Here is an 18,733-nt window from a genome sequence, read left to right as displayed (position 1 = left end):
GCAATGGGGGTTCTCTGTGAGATGTGAGGATCAAGAATATATATGTCTCTTTCCTTACAGAGGTGAACCCCTTACAGAGGGGTACATACAGTACCTCTGACCATCTCTCTCATTTTTTACAATACTGATCCAACTGTAAGATTGTGTCATAATCAAGACTCCCATTTTCACACCACCTTTTGGTCCCCCGTTGATATTGGGGCCTAACCCCATTACAATAATGAATCAAATGCTCCTTTTTGAGGTTAGCAGGGTCAACACATGTCCAGTATTTAAGGATACAGCCAAGTGGGGAATCCACTGGAAATGAGGTGGCTAATCCCATGTTGGTCTGGAGAGAGAGAGAGAGGAAATGGCAAGGAAGAAATTTACCCTTTAGGGAGAGAAAAACAAGACCTTCTAAGATCCATGGAGTGTCCCCGTGTATCTATGAAGGCTCAACACAGGTCCCTCCAACCCGTTTCCATCAGATGCCTCTGGAGCAAGTGAGTGGCATGGTACTCTGTCCTGCGAGTCAAACATTCTCCTAAGGTCAGTCTCTCCACCCCTGCATGAGGGTCCTTGAATGCTAACACAATTATTATCCTACTAAGGAGAAAACAAAGGTCAGAGAACTACCAGATAATAGAAATGCACTAGGGTGGGATTTGAACCCATGACTCTTCTTCTGTTAGGCAGGTGACTCGTTGCTAGAGTCCTGTTGTCAGCCCCTATTAGTTTCCATAAAGAAAGGAGATTTAGGGACTGTCTCTAGAACCTAGAATTTCATCCCATTAATTCCATCCATAAAGGGTGACAACCACTTGCAGGTAGGGCCTGGCATGGGCCTCTGGAGCAAGGAGATCTGACCTCTGGGTGAGTGTTTCCTCAACTTCCTGTAGGCCATGGGGGCAAGGTGAGCATGGACAAGAATTGGGATGTGGTGTCTAGGATAGGCAGGCATGGCGGGTAGGTGGGCAAGGGAGTGAGTGAGAGGCAGAAAACAGAAAATGTTGCAGATAGGAAGAAGGTGGTTTGTCCAGGCACGGGACCTTGGTCACCAGAGGTGGTGCCCTTTTAAAAAAAAAAAAAAAAAGTTTTTTTTTTTTTTTAGTCCCCAGAGCAAGTAGCTGTGGCTACCATTGCCATGGGGCTAGGAGGCCATGCAAGGCACTGCTGGGGACAGCATGCATGATCCTGGTGGGCTGCTGGGCCATCACTTGCCTTGTCCCCAGTGCCCCAAGCATCCCTGGCCTTCCCATTGTGGTGGAGCTGCTGTGCCTTCATGATCCCTCTTTTAGCTAGCTCAGGCACTGGGAGTCTTCCAACTGGAGGCTGCTGGACAGAGGCTGCTGGCCCATGCTCGAATGTGCATACCTGTGCAAGCAGATGCTGTAGCCCCTTTTCCATGGTGTAGCCATGGCTGTAACTATTGCAGCACACATGCCACTGCCTGCTGCCTCAGCAGTTATGGTGGCTGTGCATTATCTCCTTGTCAGTGCCATGTGGCTGGCTGGGTGGGGCTTTCAGCTCGTGCTGAGAAATGGGGCCAGAGCCTGTGCTGTGTGTAGGCCAAAGAGGAAGGGCTGGAGGATCACAGCAAGCAGCAACATTCTCGGTGCTCTGGGCAGGAACTTCTGGTCCTCTGGAGCCCAGGACTTCTGCCTCTGGAGGCGGGACTTCCATCTGCCGTTGGGGTGGCTGGGCCAAGAGAAAGTGTGTGTCTGCCCTGAGGGGTGGGGCCAGGAAGTCACATGTGCTCACCCGGAGGGACAGGCCTGAAAATCACCTGCAGTGCCACTCTGTCCCCGCACACTATGTTGCCACCACCGCCATGCCACCCGTGCTGGCCTAGCCAGCTGTGCCCATCCAGAGGAGCCGCCGGGAGTCTGCTGCAAGCATAAGTCCATCCCCAGGTGTTGGCATCAGTCAGGATGGGGCAGTAAGGCTCCTTCCCTTTAGCTCTCAAGTGCATTCCCTGACAGGTCTAAATTCCTTTAGTTTTATGACCCTGTGAGCGAGTGCAGGGGCATGCCAATCCTCTAACCTGCAGGTAACACCCTGCAGGTTGCTCCCTGTTCATGGGGCTCCCTCCCTATTCTTCTGAGCAGCTATGCTTTCCCAGGGTAGACATCAGTTAGCCACTCTAGAGCCAGTTTCTTTTCTTCTTTTTAAAAAAAGCCTGTGGCTGGATGGACTGAATGAGATGTGTCTCACATTTGTTCTCTTAAAACCACTGGTTGGGGGAGAGAAAAAAGAAGAGAAAGAAGTGGGGGAGAGAAATGCAGCTCAAATGGCAGGGGCATTTCTAATTGTCCCTGGCTATATGGGGGGGGTTAGAGACCTTGGAGTATGATCACCCATAGTGCACTAAAGGGAAGAAAAGGAGAGGGATTAAGTATTAGGTAAAGTAATATTAGAGAAGGGGCAGCTTTGTGGTCCATCCCCCAGGTCAGGGCCAGGGAACTTGAACATGAACACTGTGCATTGTGGGAGCTCATGAGTTCTGCAGGCAAACATTGCATCCTGCCAGTCAGGGTGAGGCCCAAGCATTGGGTGGACGTCCCAACATGAGGGTCCCATTCCACCCAATCTGTGAGCGGTGTTTTGTTTTTGAAACATCAAGTGGTGAGACCTGGGTCCACAGGACAGAGAAGGATGGATTGAATGAATATTCAATAGCAGAGATTGCATATTGGGCTCTCACCCTTCAGTTGCTCCTAGCTGGCTTGCCACAAGTGTTATTGGCAAATGGTGTTTTCAGAAGATCTTGGTCCTTGCATTGCAAATGGAAGAATCCAAGCAGAGCACATGGATGGGGTGAGGTAGAATAGCTTTATGAGAGAAGGGGAGTCACCTGTTTTGCCAGGTGAGGAAAGGGAAGATGAAGGGCTTGGGTCTCTTGATAGGTTATTTTTGTACCACCTTGAATTTGGAGATGGGGAGACGGTATGTCACCACAAGGCTCCTCTCACCTGTGGGCTAGGGGGAGGAGCCCCAGGTGACCCCTAACATAGCCTGCCTCATAGTACAACTAATGAAAATGCTTGTAATTGTTGCAAAGAGCCAGAAATTTTGTTTTTCAAGTTTCCTTAATTCCACATTTCATTAAACTTTTAAATCACAAACATGATCATTGTGACCTCTTAGTGGCCTTTCTTTTCTGTCCCTCAACTAAAGAGGCTGATACTAGAGTCTTTGGGCAAAAAGCCCAGGTTCTGGGACCCCTCCGACCAGAGTAGGCTCAGGCACCTGTCACATACACTAATTAAAGAGAGGAGCAATGGTGAACAGAAGAGAAAACAGGTAAAGAGATTCAATGAATCCAATTATCTTTGGGGTTCTGATGTAAGAGATGCTTAAACTGCTTTTGCTGAAAGGCACTGACTTCTTACTTGGCCCACAAATTAACTAAACACAGGAGAAAAGCCTGGCATCTCTGTGACCATGTTGTACCTGTTATCCTTTGCTCTGAGCCATTCTCTCCTGCAGCTACCTTGAAATCAAGGAAGGTCAGGAATGATGGATAACATCTTTATGAGAAGGGACTAAAACTACTTGTAAAGAACAGCACAGCCTTGCAGGACAGACCACTTCTCCAAATGAAGGACAGTTACCTAAAATGATGAGCCTGCACCCTGTGGCAGGAGTAATCGTGTCTTGGGAAACAGATTGCTCCCCTCAGGTGATGACAACTTCTCTGGAGCCCTGTGACTGGGACTGTTTTTCTATGCATACATTCTGTTCCCTACCCCTAATTCTTCATCTCTTTAAAGCTAAAGTTCACGTTTGTACCCCCAAAATGCTGGAAATGACTAAGTGATGACTTTACCTTGTCCCATAGCATGTTCCACCAGGGCTGGGTAAAAATTCTCTTTTCTCTGCTCTTCATCATGTCTCTTTACTTGGTATGTAGTGGGAACAACTGGACCTGACTGACATGGGGAAGCCCAGGAGTTAGGCCTGGGGCACAAAGATCCAGTTTCATTGACATGAACTTTAAATTTAATCGAGGAAGAATTGGGAGTAGGGACAAGAGGTATGTTAGTAAGCCGTCTTGGTCAAAGATTTGGTCCATGATATTGATCATTATTCCAGCATAGTCAGGTGTGTCTGGTCACAGTAAGAAAAGGATACTGTTATCTGAGGGGCAGTTTCAGCTGCTGTCACAAGATCTTTCTCCTTTAATTCTGTCCTTCCTAGAACCCCAAGCTGACTGAAAGGAGAGGGGAACTCAGAAGAAGAAGAGGAAAAAAAAGTTAAGGTGACAAAATAGAGGGGCAAAATAGAGTGAGGCCAGTGATCAGTACCCTCCCTCAAGACTAAGGACAACATTGCAATACTTTAGACTGCTTCTGACTTTTTTTCTTTGATATTTTCTGTAACATTTACAGTCATGGAATGAGAAGTAGATTAAATTTTGATCACTTAAGCAGGAACCATTTGATACAAGGTGTTTACTTCCTAACCTGGTCAGAAATAATGTCAAGTTTGTGTGCAAGCTAAGCTCTGCAGTTGCTAGGCATCACATGTTACTGCACCTGCAGAGATGGTCCAGAACAAATCTGGGGCATCCTTTAAGTCCCTCACCTGTGCTCTGAATGAGACCAGTAAGCTCTCTGCTTCCTGTTCTTTGTTCCTGTGACCCTCAGGCATGTTTTCCATTTCTTCTCTGTAGAGTATTATTATTACTACATGAACCCCCACCATAATGCCTGGCTATGGGACCACACACTCTCTAACGTTAAGAGAAAATTACATAATACATAGAGAGAAATGGAAAAATGAATTCATTTACAGTTTTGGTCAAAACTCTAAAATTCTTAATCTGTCTCCACCGTGCTGATAGCAGTGGCTCAACTTATAAAACAGATGAAACAAAAGCCAGGAAATATACATATGGAGATGGGCTTTTTCCTGGAAGATGAATCTTTCTTCTGGTATCAAGGCTCGTGCCTGTGGGCCATTTTCACTCCCAGCATGGTACCGTTATCAGGAATTTTAATTCCTAGGACCACCATCATATTCCTGTGGTCTCAAAGTGCTTCCCATCTATCCAGCAGCCTTGCTTTTGCTTGAGTATCACTGTTTTGGCTTTTCAGTTAGTCCACAATGATTTGTGGAGCATCTAGCAAGTGCAAAACAGGTGATGATAGCAAATACCTCACTCCAGTGGATCTTACTTTTCAATGAAGGGTTCTGGGAAAATAGAATTATAAGCAAAATATTATCACTCCAGACAATATCTTCACAAAAATGGAAGAGTTAAAAAACATTTTATTAGTAAGCATTAATCCAGAACATAATACACATCACAGCCAATCTGCCAAAGAAGTCACGAAACCAGAAAGAAGTCTAATCCTTCTATGCAGGTAAACAGATGCAACCCATGACAAGTGTGTTCTCAAGACAGAATAATCCTCAAGAAAGAGGACCTGGCAGCATCGTGTGTCATGCATGGTTTGTTCTAAATTTATTTGGTATTTGGGGTAGCCACCTTTATTTACTAATTGTAATTACAAGGAAAACTTTTCTCACATATCTTTGACCTGACATAGGTTGTAACTTGGGTAACTTGGTACTCACCAGCTGAAGTTAGGATCCTGTCCTACTAGGGGACTAGGAAATAGGGGCTCCATTTTTCTTGACTGCATTATAAAGAGACAGCTTCCAGGTTCTTAGGAAACATTATTGCTTTGTCAAGCTAGCAAGAGATTATTTAGTTTAAAAAGATTTACGTACATTTAAAAGAGACAGAGAAAAAACTATGGCGAGTTTTCTAAAGTAAATGGTTTAAGAAAAAGGAAGGGAGAAGTATCTTCCCTTATTTTTAAACAGAGAATTAAGTCTTTTATATTTAAATCACATTTGCTCTTTAAAAGGATATAGACCTTCAGCAGGTGGACTAAAAATGAAGAAAGAAATGAATGTATGAATATACTTAAAAGTAAAAATTCAGAACTGAATGTACTATAAAGAAAATAAAATAAGTTAATGCAAGCAGAGAGGTACTTTAGGTAGGTTATCAAGAGAGTACTGTCTGAGGAAGTAACCTTTGACTTTCAAAGCAGAGAAAGGAGTAAGCACCAAGGTCCTGAAAGAATAATTAGGTCGAGCTGTTCAGTGAACATAACCAGGCCAGGAAGACTGGTGTGCTGAAATGGGAATGTAAGAAAAGTGATCTTTTCTATGAAAGTACTTGATTTCTACTAGATTACTTAAAAATTCCTCAGGTTACCATCTTAGGTGACTTGCATATTTAAAGGGTCCTTCTTCCAGGGTCCCTGTACAACTCCATTGTCCACCAAACTGCATGCCCTAACCCATCCCCCAAGCCTTTTAGCCAATTGGGAAAGGCTGTGAACCTCTGACCTGGACCAATCCCAGGTGAGGGACAGGTACAACTGCATCAGGGATATAAGGAGGAGCCACAGTCAGCCATCTTCTGCTTGCATGTTGCTTAACAGGAGTGAGCACATGCTTGCACCCTCTTGATCAAGAGAAAATTTCCTTGTCAAGTTTTTCTGTCTCTCGTGTGTCTGTTTTTGGCACTGGAGGGTTATCAATTCCAACAGGAAAAGAAAAGAGGAAGGTAAAGGTGGAGAAGAAAAGTGAAGCACGATCATTAAGATGTCATACACCACAGAATGGAACTTGAATTTTATTCTTATTGCCAAGAAGTTATTTCAAGTAAAGAAAGGATAGGATTTAATTTATGCTTTAGAAAGATGCCTGTCTGCTGTTTAGCTGATGAATTGTTTGGAACTGGTTATGGTCACTGTTGGAAGCATGATCAGGAAAGGGCAGACACAGACAAACTAGCTAACAAGCTCTTATGAGACTCCAAGAAGAGATGAAGGTGCAGCAATAGAGCACTGAGCAGTGTACTAGATTGCAGTATAATTAGAATCAAATGAACTCATTGATGGATTGGATGTACACTGCATCATGCAGGGTGAGAGGGAAAGAATAAAATTAAGCATGATTTCAAGGTTTCCGACCTGAAAAACATGGCAGATTTCAGTATCACTTATTAATACAGTGTAGACCTGGAGAGAACTAGATTTAGGAAGCAAGAGTCACAGCTGGCCTATGAGGCATTCATGGGGCAATATTGACAGATAAAGTGGAGTTAGGATAGCAGTGCACACCTGCATTTTCTGTTCCACACCTGCGGTGGCTTTATGTTCCCACTGGGCATTGCCGAATCTGTAGGCATCTGTGCACTGTGAGTACCAGGGGTGTAGGACAGTCTATTGACTAGTGGACGGTGAACACATCTCTATTTTTGCTGTCATCTTCTCCTCACTAGGTTCAAAAGCAAGGAATGGAGCGACATGTTTTCATGTCCTTCAATACTTTGTCAAATCTGGATTACAACCAGTAAGTCATATCAGTATCACGCTTCCTGATCACCAGGTCTTTTTCTGGTTCAAGCTTATTTTTCCATCTCTCTTTTTCTTCTTGATGAATTCTTTCTCATTAGGTTTCCATACCAATAACAGCCTGCCCCAGCTGGATCTCTGTGCTGAACGTTGTGAAATAGAAATCAAAGGGCTAGTGTCCTTTCTGGAAGTTCTGGAAACAAATTTATTTCCAAAGATTCCAACCACTCAGGTGTTGGTAGAATTCAGTTCTGTGAGGCTGTAGGATTGAGGTCTATTTCCTTACTGGTTGTCAGGTGAAGTCATTTTCAGCTTCTAGAGTCAACTCACATTGCTTAGCCTGTGGTCCCCTTCTTCATCTTTAAAAGTCAGCACGAAATCCTTGTCATGTTCCAGATCTTTCTGACATCTCCTTTGGTTTCATCTCTCTCTCCTCAACTTGTGCCTTCCTTCTTCCTCCTTTGTAACCAGCTGGAGAATAACTCCAAGAGACCCTGGAAAGGTCTCTTGTGATTAGGTTGCATTTACCTGGATAATCCAAGGCACTCTACCTATTTTAAGAACCCATCCTTAGGAACATAAATTTCTGCATAATCTTTGTAATCACCTCGAAGGGACTAGATGCATGTTTAGTTGCCTAACAAAGCGATGTAAATCTCAGGGGGAAATCTTTAGAATGTTTCTTACACAGTTCCTCAGCCTCAAAGGGTCTTGTTTTCAGCTGACCCACCAGTTTATTACTCTTACACAGATGAGTCTTAATATCAGCAGTCACTCACTGAGCCTGTTAGGGCAATAACTACAGCTATATAATATGCCTTCATTTCTTCATTTTCAAATATATTTTTGAACATCTATTTTAAGCACTAAGATAAGCAGAAAACACAGTAAGTGAATCTTTTCTCATGAAGCTTACATGCTAAATATAGATGTTGGTAGGTATTTTTTGATGTTTTAATGAGACTGGTGTCCTAAAAATTGAGAAAATTTTATTGAGTATCAGAAGTTCTAGTTTGCTTTTAAAACAGTAATCTAAACGTAATTAAGCAATGTCTTAGTCACTCTTGCTTCCTTCCTCTCCTGGCCATTACACCATTAGGACTAGCATAAGTAAAAATCCCCTCTCTATCAACCTCTCTTCCCTTATTCCTAAGGTCTTCAGTATACAGTTTATCCATCTGCAGAATATTTAAGGATAGAAAATACTATTACTCTGGGGGAATTTGGCTCTTCATTATCCAAAAAGCACATAAAAGATTTATTTTGCAAATAGCAACAAACTCTAAGAGTCTCAAATATATATGTGTGTGTGTGTGTTTGTGTATGTACGCATATATATACATACAAATGCATAAGTATATATACATGCATATGCTTATATGTGTATATGTATATATGTATAGATAGATTGAAGATAGATTCAGAATGGAATTATTGGTCTGTGGGGTCATACTGGGTCTACAGAGAATTGTAAATGAATCCAACTTTTAAAGAGCTAGTGTCAGTAGGGTGCTGGTGGCTCAGGCCTATAATTTTAGCTATGTGGGAGGCTGAGATCAGAGGATCTGGGTTCAAGGCCAGCCCTAGCAAAAAAGAGTTTGTAAAACCCCCCATCTCAACAGGAAAATGAAGTGAGACTGTGGCACATACATCCCCATCATTCTAGCCATGGCAGGACTGCATAAAATGGCAGTCTAGGCTGGCCTAGACCAAAAGCAAGACCTTATCTCCAAAATAACTAGAGCAAAAAGGGCTGGAGGTATGACTCATGTGGTATATTGCCTGCAGAGCTCCATTGTTCTGATAGTTCTATCTGTCTTGGAATGATGAACTGTTGAAAACATGGTGACATGATATTTAAAAATCCCAAAGATTCTGGTGGAATAGCTCAAGTGGTAGAGCACCTGCCTAGCAAGCATGAGGCCCTGAGTTCAGATTCCAGTACAACCAAAATATAAATAAGTAGAAATCTCAGAGAATTTTCTTACTTTCCTTTACCTCAGTCCTTCAAAAGCATTTTGAAGTAAGACAAGTACCAAAATTTGGTAAACTGTGGGGCAAACACTTATCCAGACTCTACAAAAATACCAAGAACGATCTTGAAATGATCTTTAAAACGTCTCAATATTCTTTTAATTTCAATAGTATCTTAGCATTGTAAATTATCTTAAAGATCACTTTACTTTAGAGAGTTTGTGGGAAAGTCTGTACTATAAACATGGAATAAAGCTCACTGACAACTACCCCACTTCTGAACATTCACACCAACACTGTCTCTTCTTTCCTGTTTCTTTAGAAACCAGACAAACCCTCCAGAAGTGTCCATGGCATTCAGGTTTTATAAGTGCAAGAGAACTCCAGGAGCAAATAATTACATAATGTTAACACTTGTTGGTGGTGGACCTGCATGCTTGCATACTATATTTTCAAGTTTAAATAAATTTGTTTATTTTTAAATGGGTAAGAGAGAGCTATCCTTTTCTTTATCATAAGAAGTCAGTGGGTTACATAATTAACAGCTGGATTTCTTTCCCACCCCTGCTCCATGACAAGGATTTGGAATCATTTACACACTATTCATTTATAATCAAAGCTCAGGAAAAGGCTTATGTTCTCAGACTAAAATTGAATCAGCAAAAAAACACACATAGACCAAAGGATTTATGTACTTTATTTCTCACTGTTTCCCCCCCCCTTTGGCTCACTAAACATTTGTACTCCAAAATTTACAAGTTAATAAAATAAAGCAGATCCAATTATGCTTGGTGAAATAGGTAGGTACAGAGGCAAACAAAACAAGGGCAGCAAAGAAAAGTCTCCTTGCTGGTTTGTTATTTTGTTTTGTTTTATTTTCCTTCTAATAATGAACCCTCCCTCAGCACTGGAGACAGTTATGTAATGCTTCTTCAGAAGACAGAAATGAGACTAAGGAGCGCTCACTTTAAGGTTTGAACTTGTGACAAAATGTTTATATACACATCACCACCAGAGAGTACATGGCATAGTTACCAGCTCTATATGCATGAAGAGGACAGTGACATTTTCTAATACATTTCTTTCTTTTTAACCCAGCATAAAGCCATCAGGACATGAATAACACCCTGGTTAGTTTATCAAGCTAGTAGGAAGGGGTCCACTCTAAAAGTCAGGCAAGAAATACAACCCATGACCAATGCAAGATAATAAGAAATACCTTTTCTTAATAACCAAATTCACATTGGATTTCTGCCTTCATCTTGCAATCATGGACGTCTGCCTCTACACAACTCCTTACACTTGTTCATCCTCCACTCCAGTAAGATAGCACTACTAGAGGAAATGTGTGCAATGCCAAGAAACCAACCTGTGACCTGAGAACTGCTAAAGGCAATTTTTTATTTATTTATAAATAAAAATGCTAAAAAGTCTGGAGAAATATCTGGTGATTGAAGACTGGGAAGCCCATAAAGGCTTTGTGAAGGAGATGGTATCAAGGTTGAGTCTTTTTTTAAATGAAATAAACTCATACAAATCAAAAGCAACTGAGGCCAATAGTAAAAGGGGACCAGGAACTAGAGAAAAGGTTAGATCAAAAAGAATTAGCCTAGAAGATAACACACACACATAGGAAATTAATGTGAATCAACTCCCTATATAGCTATCCTTATCTCAACCAGCAAAAACCCTTGTTCCTTCCTATTATTGCTTATACTCTCTCTTCAACAAAATTAGAGATAGGGCAAAATAGTTTCTGCTGGGTATTGAGGGGGTGGGGGGGAGAGAGAGGGGGCGGAGTGGGTGGTAAGGGAGGGGGTGGGGGCAGGGGGGAGAAATGACCCAAGCCTTGTATGCACATATGAATAATAAAACAATAAAAGAAATAAATAAATAAAAATAAAGCTAGAGGATTGGAAAAAAAAAGATTAGAAAGAAGGTGCTCTAATCTGAGATTAGTGACCACAAACATTAAGAGGTATGAGGCACTTTGGATATCCCATGTGCTTCAGTTGACATGAAGGCTAATTCAGTGTTAATTTAGCTAGCACTCATATACACAGCACACAAATATTGGTCAAACACCATTTAACTGTTGCTATGAAGCTATTTCTTAGTTGAGATGAACATTTAAATCAAAAGACATTTGCTTGAAGCATATTTTCCTCAGTAATGGATAAGCCTCATTGCATCCAATCAGTTGAAAACTTTCAGGAAAAAAAAGGCAGTTTTTAGCTATTGGGAAGAAAATTTAGCATTAGAACTTCTAAAAATGTGGGTCCTCCAGTAAAACTTTGTGGATCAAAGTCATTAACAGTAAAACATCCGTGGAATTTGATGTCTCTACACTTCACCAAAGGGACCTACTGTAAAATTGTTCCTAACTGCTAGTCCCACTATTAGAGCTCAAATATTTACCACTTCTATTGTTCCAACTTACCTGATAACAGGAATTCAACATCCTGAATATATCATCTAGATATTCCTAGACATGCTCTAAACTAACCTGCTTATTAGACTTTATTTTTCATTTTTATTTTGTGAAAATTAAATAAAAACATTGTTTAAAAATTTGAAAAGTTGGATAAAACTTTTAATGAAAAAGGCATTATCTGCCCTATCCTTTGCAATCCCAGACACACATGTCACAATTGTCAGTTATGTCAAACTTGGACTGAATTCTGGGTTTTTCCTTAGGGCATCAAAGATGTATTAAGTCTTAAGAGTTGCAATGGCCCTGGAGAACTTATACTCTAGCACCTCCTTCTATGGATAAGGTTGATCATGCGTACAACAAATCCTGGTGTCCGAGTCCTTCACCTAGTATAGAACTCTCAGCATTTGGTTGTGTTGGGATTGATGGAATCCTTATATTCCAGTCACCCTGTCCCTTTTGGTTTATGCTTTTTTTTGTCTTGAATAAAGTAGGCAACAGAGAAGAGAGCTTCTCTACCTTCAGTTGTCCTCCTAGTAAGCATTGTCCATGGCTATGTCCTTATTCTATTTTCAACAGGGTCTTCTATGAGGTCATTTTCCCCAGGAAAAGTGAATTTTTATGACGCTGAAAACTGAAAGTAGAGGTGGGGTTTGAAAGATTTTGCCAAGTAAAGCATAAAATTCTTGCTAACAAATACTAAGTAATAATCCTAAAGAGTTAGTTGCTCAGTTAGCAATACTCATTGCATTGCATGTTAAGGAATGGGCACACATATCTTTGAGAAAACCATATCAAATTTAGCAAATGGCAGCCCCTTTTAGTACTGAAGGACCAGGGCTCTGAGAAAGAAAGGCAAGATGGATACAGTTCAGAAGTGACAATCATCATTGTACTTTTGTGGTTTTTCAATGGATTTTAATCATCTTCTCCAAAAGTAAACAGATGGGATGGATATTTTCATGAAAGTCAGACACTTAGCCATCACCACATGACCATTATATTAGTGTTAAGGTTGGGAAAATGTCACACTGGTCATAAGGCAGAACTACTGGGCAACTAGTCATTCACCCAGTGGGTTGGATTGAATTTTGGCATCAAGGTTGACACCAGCTGCTCCCTTTAGAGCCATGAGAGGCAGCTGCAAACATAGCACAGGATCGGCTCATCTAGAAGCAGCAGCATTTCTGTGGGTGGCTGCTATGGGAACAGGACTAACAATAAGTTCAGTCTGGCCACTGAATTTTAAGAGTACTTTCCAACTACATTTTCCAGATCTGAGGATGCCAGGCATAAAATAAGTGTGTTAATATAAAGTAAATGTGGCTTGAGATGGAAATTCATGAAGCAGGAGTCATGAAAGGTTTGGGTGAGAAAAGAAAATTTTTTCATTTAATAAGGGAGTACACAGTCCTAGGATACAACCAAGATAGAAGTGAGTGTATACAAAAACTCACAATCCTAAAATTCAGTGCAAGGCTTGGAAATGGAGGGAAATAGTGTTGGATAAGGTGAGCACTTGAGAAAACAAGGGAAAGCTGTTTTAACTATTGACTTTCAGTTTTTATATTAGAAAATGGCCAGTAGCTTGATGTCATGGGACTGTACATCATGGCAGCAACAGTGGGTCACAATGTTACAGCTAACACTCAGGCACTGTATAATGGGTGCACAATGCATCTGCATGGCATTGCCACCTGGGCAACAAGTGGGTGAATAGGAATATAGGTGGTTAGCCTAAAGATTCCACTTTACCCTCAGTGCCCAGCTACCACTACTGTTTGCTGTGATTTATCCCACAAAGGTACATGTGCTAGAGTCTTGTTTCTCACTATGTTGAGAGATGGTGGAACCTTTTAGAGGTGGGTCATTGTGGAAAATAACTGAGTAATGACCACCCATATGAAGGTATTAATGCTGGCCTCACAGAGTGTGTTGGGTCTCTCTGGAGTGGATTAGTTCCTGTGAGAGTGGGCAAGAGATCTGTGCCCCTTTCTGGTCTCTTGCTTCTTCTGTCACCATGATCTTTATCTCTTCCACTCCTGCCATATGATGCCATCTGCCATGTTATGACACGGCTGGAAGGCCCTCACCAGAGGCCAACCAGATGAGGCCCCTGTTCTTGAACTTTCAGCCTCCAAAATTGTGATCTAAATTGACCTCCTTATTTTATAAGTTATCCTTCCTCTGTTATTTGTTGTAACAACACAAAACAGACTTAAGATAACATGATAACTTGATATACTTGAATGCCATATAAGATACCAGAGACTGCATGGCTTAAACAACAAAATTTTTTTCTTGTAGTTCTAAATGCTGAGAAGTCCACAATGAAGGTTTATACTGATTGGTTTCTGGTGAAGACTTTCTTTCTGACTTGTAGACAGCTGTCTTCTTGCTGTGTTCTCACATGGCAGAGAAAAAGAGAGCTGTGCCTCCTCTTCTTCTAAGGGATCTGGTTCTGTTGAATTAGGGCTCTAAATTTATGACTTCAGCTAACCTTAGTTCTCTCCTTAAAGGTCCTACAACAGTTACATTGTGGGATAGGGCACCAACATGTAAATTTGAAGAGAACAAAATTAAGTCCATAGAACTATCTAAATCATCTAGAAAATCGTTTCTTTAAACTGGCCAATGTAACACCTGAATAAGCAATTTCCTGCATTGCAACCCTCTAGGCTTGAAAAAGCTACAATAGTTACCTGTTCTCTTGACTATTATAGTCACCAAAGACAGCATAAATAAAATGAAGGTCCTCAGATTTGACAATTAGATAGTGTGATTGGGAACATCTGGGGTACATTTTGGAAATGTGTGTATGTATGTATGAATATGGATGAACGGATGTATGTACATACACATAAAAAACAAGTGCATCAGGAGCTTCTGATGGAGGCTGTCTATGATATTTAATATTTAATATTGTCTTTTTAATATTTTAAAAAGAGTTTCTTTAAACATTATGTTGAAAATCTAAAATCTTTCCTTATTACAAATATTTTCATAGAGACTTATTTTACCACAATAAGTCCAGAGAGTAAGCATTGTCTACTAATTGTTTAGGCCTAGCTTTCCATGTGAAGATAGTCTGAAATTAAGTGGATTTTATCTACTTGCTGGGTAAAAGCATAAATTAACTAAATAAACTATTAAATAAACTATCAGTAGTATATATGGTGCATTAACCTTAAGCTCCAATTAAGTTTCTGACTAAGGAAACTTGACTAAGGAATAAGTTTTATTATATTTCCCAGACTCCCCTGTCAGCTAGGTTCTGGTTTGATTCACCAGTGGGAGGTATGACCAGAAGAAGGGTAAAGGAACAAACATGGAGGTCCTTCTAGGAGCATATCACAGGAAGGTGTGTGGGTTCTTGCACTTCCATTGAGCTCAATGGTGAAGTTTCAGTACAGCAGCAACAGTCTCAGTATTGTACTCAAGGAAGTGAGGACAAGAGAGAGCTGGACTCCAGCCCAAGGGTGGCAACATTTGTCACTCTAGATTAGCCCTTCTTCTCCTGATTTCTTAGTTTTCTCTCTCCCCCATTCACTCCTCTAACCTTTCTGATATCTGTATGAATAAGTAATTCCTGATATTTTCCTGCCATCACTTCTACTGGTTTCTTTCCTAGTCTACCAGCTAGACATCGTTATACTTGGTTAATGATTATACTCTATCAAATTATTTTTTTCCTTAGCAATCTGATTTATAACTTTAAGAAAAAGCGATATATATATATATATATATATATATATATATATATATATATATAAATGTTGTATTCCTCTTTTTAAAATAAGGGTGCCATTAAATCATAATTTGCAATTTATAAATTACTATTCACAGATTATCTAATCCAATCTTGACATTAATGCAGGTGTCTAGAATTATAGAACGTAAGTTATTTGCCCACTATTGCATAAGAAATAGAATGGTTACAATTTGAACTCAGATCTCTTAACTCCAAGATCAGAGCCCTTTGTCTTAACTCTTAAAATCCCATCACTAAATTTTAGAAAAGTACATTTAAAAAATAAACCCATTGGTTTTATAAATTTTGCTGATCCATAAGACAAAATATCTATGTATCAACTCAAATGCACATACTTTTTCTATATAGGTAGCTATAATAATTTATTGTTTACTTGGGAATAGTCAGGAGCAAATTGTTTGGATATTAGCAACTTAAGAGATAGATTTAAATATGACAGAAATGGGTCCTTTCTAGCCATCAAATTCTAGAGTTTCCTTGACTCTAGTCAGTGATCCTTAATTCTTAATCTCAATGGTGATTGTTAAGGAAAATGTAAAATTTTAATTATTTGAAATATTGAGAGACAGCTGGTGGTCTCTGTAAGTGTCCCAGGCTTACATAATTATTTCACACAAGATTACACTTATACATGGTGACAGGTTACACCATTTCCCAAGATGATGCACCATCTGCCCAAGCAAAGAAAACAAGTATGGTCTCTGTTGTTGTTTAAATAAAATGCTATTTTCAACTGAGAGTCAGTAAATATGCACTAGACTATACAAGAAACTCATAAGTGTTCTCAAATCACAATTTTTATTTAGATGTGTGGTAACACTATGGCTAAAAGTAAAGATCAGTATTACATTGGCCTGAAGCTATTGAATAAGTCACTTTCTTTTAAAACCATAATACAAACACAAATCAATTGAGGATATGAAAACTTAAAGAGAAATTTTCAAGTATATAAAAATGGACCGACATGAAATGTTACCATGGATAAGAATCCCTTGTGCATGTTTTAACCAGATACCAATTGATTTTAATGATAACCCTTAGTTCAGGTTGTATTTATGTATTTACAGAAATAAAATATATATATTTCTATAAAATATGTTAATAAAAGTTATTTAAAATGACATACCAGGAGTTGAAGTTGTGGTTCAAGCAGTAGACCACCTTCCTAGTAAGCCTGAAGTCTGAAGGCCTGAGTTCAAACCCAAGTACCATCACCAAAAAAAAAAAAAAAAAAAAAAAAGACATACTAGTCCATTATTTTTGTAACAACTTGTTTATTTATTTATCTATTTATTTTGGATAGAATTACTGTTTTGCCTGACACTTAAACATGATGGCTGGAGATCCCAAAGTGTTCTTGATAATAGAAGCCATAATACATATGTGGATTAGCCAAAAGAGATGAGACTGGGGAGGTTGGGTATGATGGCAGAATAGAAGCTTTCTCCATTTAATTCCATGAATGAAGAGTCAAGGTAACAGAAACAGACTATGTTCTGAAGACAGAAATAGAGGAAGAACTATGAAAGAGGGAAACAACAACTAAAGGTGCAGAGAAAGAGGCAACAGTAAATTCAGAAACAGTCTGCAATTTTAGCCCCCACTCCCAGTAGGGAGGGGAAGACAAAGCCTCCCCCACACAGTAAGCTAGGTTTCCCTGTGACAGATTGGCAGACCTAGCTGTGGGACAAGTTCATACCTCCCCCAAGTCTTAAAACCAGTAGAGAGATTTGGTGTGACAGTGACTTCTGCATGGTAAGCTACCATTGAAGGAAAAGACATTTTTCACTCCCCCCATCTCATCAATCTATAGTGAGGTACCGTCTTCAGAGGAGTTTGAGACTAACTTATTCTGGGGACTTGAAAACAAAAAACAATTGTGGTTTGGGGAATCTTGGGATACTCTGCCAAAGTATCTGGGTGAGAGGCAGCCACAAGAGGAGGTTGTGGGGATGGAGGGACCCACTGATGTTGGCTCACTGAGAACTTTAAGTCACTGGAAGTTCAGTGAAGGGCACAGTGGTCAGTGTCTCCACCCCCCTAGGTGAGAAGCAAATCCCATTGCCTGAGAATTATTTGTGGGAACAGAACATTGAGTCCAGGGCTGGTTAGTGCTTGGCCTCTGCATGCTAACTCCTGACTATGGATGTTTTCCATTAGGTGGGATCAAGAAATCTGAGCATAGATCCTAAGAATTATATGATTTCCCCTATCACCTCCTTCCCGCATGATGATAAACTGATGGACAGGGTTTGAAAGCACTGAGATTGGCCTCCCAGAGCTGCCTGCTTGCTGTGGGTTTTTGATGGCAGACCAGACTGAGAGCTCTGAGCACAGATGTTGCTAACTATAGAATTTCCCCAAGTCTCTACCTGCCCACACGATGGTGAACTACTGAGTGGGGTTGAAAAGTACAGACCACCAGGCAGAGTGCCTGAGTCTCCCATTTTCCACCACTAGTGCAGAACTCAGTGGTCTGGCTGATTCTCCACTATCTGACACATTCAGAGGACACCCAAGGTACACCCCTTGGACATTTGCTGCCCTTGGGAGATCAAACCTGTGGAGCAAGTGAGAACTTGCCTAGTCAACAGACTATAAAACTCCTTGCATCCAGAAGCAGCTCCCAGAACCCATAAAAGGTAAGATTCTAAAGTGAAAGCAGCACAGAAATGGACAATTAACTCTTGACTGGTCCCACTCTCAAGCTGCATATAACACTACTCTGTACACTAAGAACTATAGCAATTTTTTTTCTGTGTGGTGCTAAGGATTAGGCATGGTGTCCTAAGCATGTGAGCAAATGTTTCACCCCAGTTCCATGGTGAGAAACTGTACTTCAATCCTTCTTCTACATAGTCCTGCCTGAACATTGAGAATATTTGAAGTGAAAGACTGTAGGTGATTAAAATTCCCAACCAATGATCTAGTCTCAAGTGAACAAATCAAATACACACACAATAAATAAAGAAAAACAAGGTGATATCCCTTCTCCAAAAGAAGGCAACTAATAAGAATGAACTCTAATGAAATGAAGTGGATGAAATTTCAAAGAATTTAGAAAATGATTTTAAGAATGATCAACAAAATTAAAGAGGGCATATATAAACACTTGAATGAATTCAAAGAGAATAAAAATGAGCAGCTGAATGAAATAAGGAAACAATGTATGTATATTTTCTCTTTCAT

Source organism: Castor canadensis, chromosome 4, assembly GCF_047511655.1.
Source record: "Castor canadensis chromosome 4, mCasCan1.hap1v2, whole genome shotgun sequence".
Taxonomy (NCBI): Eukaryota; Metazoa; Chordata; class Mammalia; order Rodentia; family Castoridae; genus Castor; species Castor canadensis.
This window is presented reverse-complemented; position numbering follows the sequence as displayed.